The sequence below is a fragment of the Nelumbo nucifera genome, chromosome 3 (assembly GCF_055504915.1).
Source record: "Nelumbo nucifera cultivar China Antique chromosome 3, China Antique-T2T, whole genome shotgun sequence".
Taxonomy (NCBI): domain Eukaryota; kingdom Viridiplantae; phylum Streptophyta; class Magnoliopsida; order Proteales; family Nelumbonaceae; genus Nelumbo; species Nelumbo nucifera.
This window is the reverse complement of record NC_142651.1, coordinates 86,446,610-86,453,280: the sequence shown is the minus strand read 5'-3', so window position 1 is coordinate 86,453,280 and position 6,671 is coordinate 86,446,610. Positions and strand designations below refer to the sequence as shown.

The window sequence follows — 6,671 nt, the reverse complement described above, 5'->3', positions numbered from 1 at the left end:
TCATTGAATGAGCAAGGGGCCCTTCTTGCTTAATCAACAAAAATAATCCTCACAGTTAATTCGTAGAAAACATATGATGATCCATAAACAATGAACTGAAATAAAAATCAATTAGATCTCACAATGCTTATAGAATCAAGGCTTCCCTAACCCTTCAACCAGAAATAAAAACTTACAGACACTTCATGATGAAATTGCAGCTTTCAGATGAGAAAGGGGGGCGAACTCTTGCTTCTTCCTCCTTGGTTGCTGATTTTTCTCTCTGAAGACTAAAGCTCTCTTGGAGGAATTGATGCCTTGGGTGCTGGTCCGTACCCCCTTTATATAGATTTGGGGAGAGGGCTGCTCTCCAACTCCCTTAAGGAGATTATCCTTAAACTGGAAAGTCCTAGTCTAATTTGATATTATCCTACCTAACTCTTATCTCTTATCTTTTTAGGATTACGAGAATTTAAATCTGATAAAACTCTTTTATTGAGATTATATTCAACTTATATTCTAATGGGACTCTTGGATCTTGAATTCGATCTGGGCTTCTTTAACAATTCGGGCTTGCTTCAAGACTCTTCTGCGAAATGGGCTTCAACTTGTGAAATGGGCCTTGCTACGAAATTGCTTCGACTTTGGGCCCGAATTCGTCTTCGATGCGGACCGATTCTGCCAAAACCCAAAACATAAAAGTTGTGGGCATTTTTCTTATCTTTCCAGTAATTCTTGAATTATCCAAATCGGAGTCTGGCATTGAGAGTTATGCCCAGATCACTGATCGGTGCCGAAACTGTGCAAAATCATCCGATTAGCCTTGTTTTCTTCCAATCGCCTTCTTGCTTGCCCTGAATCGAAATACAAGAGTAATGAGTCCAATTGGGTACTAATTAAGTGTAAAATACTGAATATTGAGGGATAAAGATATGACAAATTTTATTCTCATCAAATCCCCCCACACTTAAACCTTGCCCGTCCTCGGGCAAGTCAGAATTCAAGTAAAAAAAAGAACAAGAATAAACTAGCTATCCTACTGATTTTTAAACTCAACTCTCCTTCATCTTTCTCCACAAATATTCTAGGTTAATTATTGCGAACTGTTAAATCAACACAGCCAAGTCATACACGACTCATTCATCAGTCAATCCAATTTTTGCTACTGCAAACCAGGTAATAAATCAGGGAAAACCTTTTTATCTTCTCTCTCTTTTTATTTTCTTTTTCTCTCCTCTGAAGAAGTGAGTGCATTTTATGCTCTATCTCACTCTTAGATTACTTGGTCAGTAGGTGCATTTTATGCTCTATCCGACTATCAGATGACTTGGCTGGTAGGTGCATTTTATGTTCCATCCTACCATCGGATTACTTGGCTGGAAGGTGCATTTTTTGCTCCATCCTACCAATTGTAGCAATGGTAAAGTATTTGCCCTGTTTACTTAAACCTGAATTTAGAACTAGCTTAAAAGGGAATGGCTTCAAAAAGGTTGTGTACTCCTTAATTGTATCTCATTACTAGGTCCACAAGAATTTTCCCAAAATATTGTTTCAATTAATTTCAAAAGAGTTTAGTGTTTTTTTTTTTTTGAAATAAAATAGAACGGTTAAAGCCTGTACTCCCCCCCCCCCCACACTTAAAACTTAATAAAAGGTGGAAACTAAAAAAAAAAAAAACACGTAGAAGTAAAGAACAAACTTCCCTGATGCGGTGGAAGGTGGGTGGGGGAGACAGAGTTTCATGCCCTACTCTGTATAGATCGGTCTTTCGAGAGGTACCTCTTCCACATTGTATACCTGAAATCTTTCATAAAAGGGTTTTAGACGGTGCCCATTTACCTTGAACCTCTTGCCTGTGGTCGGACTCTGAATCTCAACTACTCCATAGGGTAAGACGTTAGTAACAGTGAAAGGTCCAACCCACCGAGATCACAACTTACCGGGAAAGAGTTTAAGCCTAGAATGGAAAAGAAGAACTTTTGACCAACTGCAAAATCCTTTCTTGAAATCGTCTTGTCATGGAAGGCTTTTGTCTTTTCCTTATAGATTCAAGAGCACTCATTAGCGTCATTGCGGATCTCTTCTAGTTCTTGTAGTTGCAACTTCCTCTGTTCTCCTGCCTCATCCATGCGCATGTTGCATTGTTTGACCGCCCAGTATGCTTTATGTTCCAGTTCCACAGGGAGATGACATGGCTTGCCGAATACCAAATGGTAGGGAGACATACCTATAGGAGTTTTGTAAGCTGTGCGGTAAGCCCATAGTGCTTCGTTGAGTCTCAGACTCCAATTCTTCCTTCTGGGGTCAACAGTTTTTTCAAGTATGGATTTTATCTCCCTGTTGGACACCTCGGCTTGTCCACTTGTTTATGGGTGGTATGCAGTGGAAATTCGATGGGTGATATTGTATTTCTTGAATAGAGCTTCCACCACTCGGTTGCAGAAGTGAGTGCCTCGGTCACTTATTATCGCCCTAGGCATTCCGAACCTGGAGAAAATATGGGACTTGACAAAATCTACAACAACCTTAGCATGATCAGTCCGAGTAGCTTTAGCTTCTACCCATTTCGAAACATAATCTACAGCTAGTAAGATGTAAACATTACCGTAAGAGGAAGGGAATGGGCACATGAAATCTATACCCCATACATCAAATATTTCACATATCAGTATAGGGGTAAGTGGCATTTGATCTTTATGGCTTAAGTTACCTGTCTTTTGGCATTGTTCATAGGCCTTGCAGAACATGTAAGCATCACGAAATAGGGTAGGCCAGAATAATCCGCACTCCAGTATCTTTCATGCTGTCCTTTTTGGGCCAAAATGGCTCCCACAGGCATATGAATGGCAGAAGTGAAGAATGGAGGGGATTTCATGGTTGGGCACACACCTTCGAAGGACCTGATCGGAGCATTGCTTCCATAGATATGGGTCATCCCAGATGTAGTACTTGGCATCGCTTTTTACCTTATCTCTTTGAGGCCTTGTTAATTCTCCTGGTATGGTTCTAGTAACCAAATAATTAACAATATCTGCATACCATGGAGTTCCTTCTTGAATCGCGAAAAGGTGCTTGTTTGGGAACTCGTCTTTTAAGGGTGTTGCCTCTTCACTTGTAGTCAGCCTACTAAGATGGTCTGCAACCAAATTCTCTGCACCCTTCTTGTCGTGAATTTCGAGGTTAAATTCTTGTAGCAGGAGAATCCAGCGGATAAGCCTCGGCTTTGCTTTTTTCTTGGCGAGCAAATATTTTAGGGCTGCATGATCAGAATAAACAATCACCTTAGTACCCAATAAATATGAACGGAATTTTTCTAAGGCAAAAACTACAGCCAAGAGTTCCTTCTCTGTTGTTGAATAATTGCATTGGGCAGCATCAAGGGTCCTCGAAGCATAATATATTGCATGAGCGGCTCTTCCAACCCTCTGTCCCAGAATAGCACCAATGGTATAATTGCTTGCGTCGCACATAATCTCGAAGGGAAGATCCCAATTCGGTGGTTGGATGACTGGGGCCGAAGTCAACGATTCCTTCAGCTTATCAAAGGCTGCCCTACATCCTTCATCAAAATCAAACATCACATCTTTCTGGAGTAAACTACATAAGGGGCGAGTTATTTTGGAGAAATCCTTGATGAATCTCCGATAGAATCCTACATGTCCAAGGAAAGAGCAAACTTCCCGAATGTTCGTGGGATAGAGCAGGGATTTAATAACATCTACTTTTGCTTTATCAACTTTGATTCCCTTAGAATAGACTACATGCCCTAGAATGATGCCCTGGTCGACCATGAAATGGCATTTTTCATAAATCAACACAAGGTTCTTTTCTATACACCTTTCAAGTACCCTTGTAAGGTTAGATAAGCATGAATCAAAAGAATCCCCATACACTGTGAAATCGTCCATAAATACCTCTATAAAGTTTTCCACATCTGAAAATATACTAACCATGCATCTTTGGAATGTGGCGGGGGCATTACAGAGACCAAATGGCATGCGCCGATAAGCGAACGTACCAAAGGGGCAGGTGAAGGTAGTCTTTTCTTGGTCCTCAGGTGCAATTGGAATTTGATGAAACCCTGAATAACTATCAAGACAACAGTAATGAGATTTTCCAGCTAGTCTTTCAAGCATTTGATCGATAAAAGGGAGCGGGAAGTGATCTTTTCGGGTTAATGAATTCAGCTTCCGGTAATCTATAAACACCCGCCACCCATTTTGGATTCGGGTAGGCACTAACTCACCGTCTTGATTTTCGACCACAGTTATACCTGTTTTCTTCGGGACTACTTGTACCGGACTTACCCACTTGTTGTCTGAAATGGGATAGATTATCCCGGCATCTAGAAGTTTTAAAACTTCTTTCTTCACTACCTCCATCAGCGATGGGTTTAATCGGCGTTGGGCTCCGATTGCAGGTTTGGAGTCTTCTTCCAAGAGTATTTTGTGCATACAGGTAGATGGGCTTATCCCCTTGATATCAGCTATAGTCCATCCGATCGCTTCCTTGCGTTCCTTAAGTGCTGGAATCAGTTTTCTTTCTTCCAATGCATCGAGTTTGGAAGAAACTATCACGGGTAATGTCTCCTCCTTGCCTAGGAACATGTACTTAAGGTGCTTCAGTAGTGATTTCAGCTCCAGCTGGGGTGCCTGCACAATAGATGGAAGGAGTCTTGTGTGAGATATGGGAAAACTAATGAAAGAAGAATTATGAGCAAATTCAAAAGAGTTCAGTTCAGAAGTCAAAGTTTGCAGTTCCGAATTCAGCATGAACTTCTGCTCTGCTCGTTGCAGTCGATCAGGCCCATTGTTAAGTGCAACTTTCAGTGTGTCTTCATCATCTAGCTCAAAAGTTTGCTGCACTAAAGAGTCAATAACGTCTATAGAAAAAATGGAATGTGCATCATTAGGGTATCTCATGGCATCATAGATATTAAATTTAATAATTTCACCATCGAATTCCATGGTAAGTGTCCCCTTATGCACATCGATTTTTGTTTTGGACGTCTTAAGAAAGGGTCTTCCCAGCAAAATTGGAGTCGAGTTGGAAGAATTATCTTCTTCCGTGTCAACCACATAAAAATCGGCAGGAAAGACCAAATTATTAACTTGGACTAGAACGTCCTCCAAGACTCCCTTCGGGTATGTAGTAGACCGATCAGCAAGCTGTAATATCACACCTATTTCTTTTAATGGTCTGAGATTCATGGTTGTGTAAATAGAATGGGGCATGACATTTATCGAAGCTCCTAGGTCTAGCATAGCTTTTTCGATCTGGACATTTCCTATTTTACAGGGAATGGTGAACATACCTGCATCCTTGTATTTAGGGGGTAGTCTTTTCTAGAGAATGGCTGAAACATTTTCTCCTATATGGACGTTCTCATCTTCTTTCAGCCTTCTCTTAGTAGCGCACAGCTCCTTGAGGAATTTGGCATAGCGGGGCACTTGCTTAATTGCATCAAGGAGGGGGATGTTTACCTCGACTTTGCAGAATGTCTCGAGAATGTCCTTGTCTTGCTCCTCCTTCTTGGATCTCGCAAATCAGCTAGGAAAAGATGGAGTGATGACTATGGCTTGGAGTGGCTTTCCGCTTGAATCCGTTTGGGGAGATGGTGTCTCCTTTTTGGTTGTATCCTTGGATGCTTCTTGATTGGGTTCATTCAGCTCCTTCCCGCTTCTCAATGTGATAGCGCTAGCATTCTGTTTCGGGTTGGTCGTGGTTTGGGAAGGTAGCCTCCCTGATGATTGGGACTCCATTCGACTCATAGCCGTTGCTAACTGGATGACCCGATTCTCCAGGTTTCGGATGCTTGTCCTCGTCTCCTATTGAAATTGTTGAGTATTAGTTGCAAGAGCTTTCACAATTTCATCGAGAGACAAATCTAGATTGGAAGAGGATGAATATGGTGGAACCGGCGGCCTAGCTTGATGCTGATGTTGGAAGCCGAAGGGCTTGGTTCCATAGTTAAGGTTGGGATGATCCCTCCATCCTGCATTATAGGTATTTGAGTAGGGATCGTATCTCTTTTGCGGGAATCCTCCAACAGCATTACCTTGTTCGTAAGGTTCATCTTGAAGCGTAGGGCACATGTCAGTTGGATGTCCCGGAGTTGAACAAATCCCGCAAGCCTTCACTGTTTGTGTATAACCTATGGCCAATTGACAGACAAGAGAGGTCAGGCTTGCAATTTTTTGTTCTAGGGAGGAGATGTTTACCTCGTTAGCATGGGTTGCTGGAGGGTTGAACCTATAGCCGAACTGTTGAGAGTTGACTGCCATGTTTGAGATCAATTCTCTTGCTTGTGTAGGAGTTTTGTTCACCAACACTCCTCCGCTTGCTGCATCGATCATACTTCTATCAATTGGTAGTAACCCTTCGTAAAAATATTGGATAAGGAGCTGGTCTGGAATTTGATGTTGCGAACAGCTGGCACATAGTTGCTTGAATCTCTCCCAGTATTCGTAGAGAGTTTCCCCACTTAATTGTCTTATGCCACAGATCTCCTTTCTGATGTTACCCGCTCGGGAAGCAGGGAAGAACTTCTCAAGGAATTGCTTTTTCATATGATTCCATGTGGTGATGGAACCGGAGGGTAGGTAGTAAAGCCAATCCTTAGCTTTATTAGCTAATGAGAAAGGAAAGGCGCGCTGTTTGATCTGTTCCTCGGTGACACCTTGAGGCTTCAT

The 6,671-nt window shown here is 41.9% G+C and overlaps 1 pseudogene; it reads right to left on the bottom strand.

The window, feature by feature from the left end:
- Nucleotides 1–1,725: 1,725 nt before the first annotated feature.
- Nucleotides 1,726–6,671, bottom strand: LOC148801569 (uncharacterized; annotated as a pseudogene).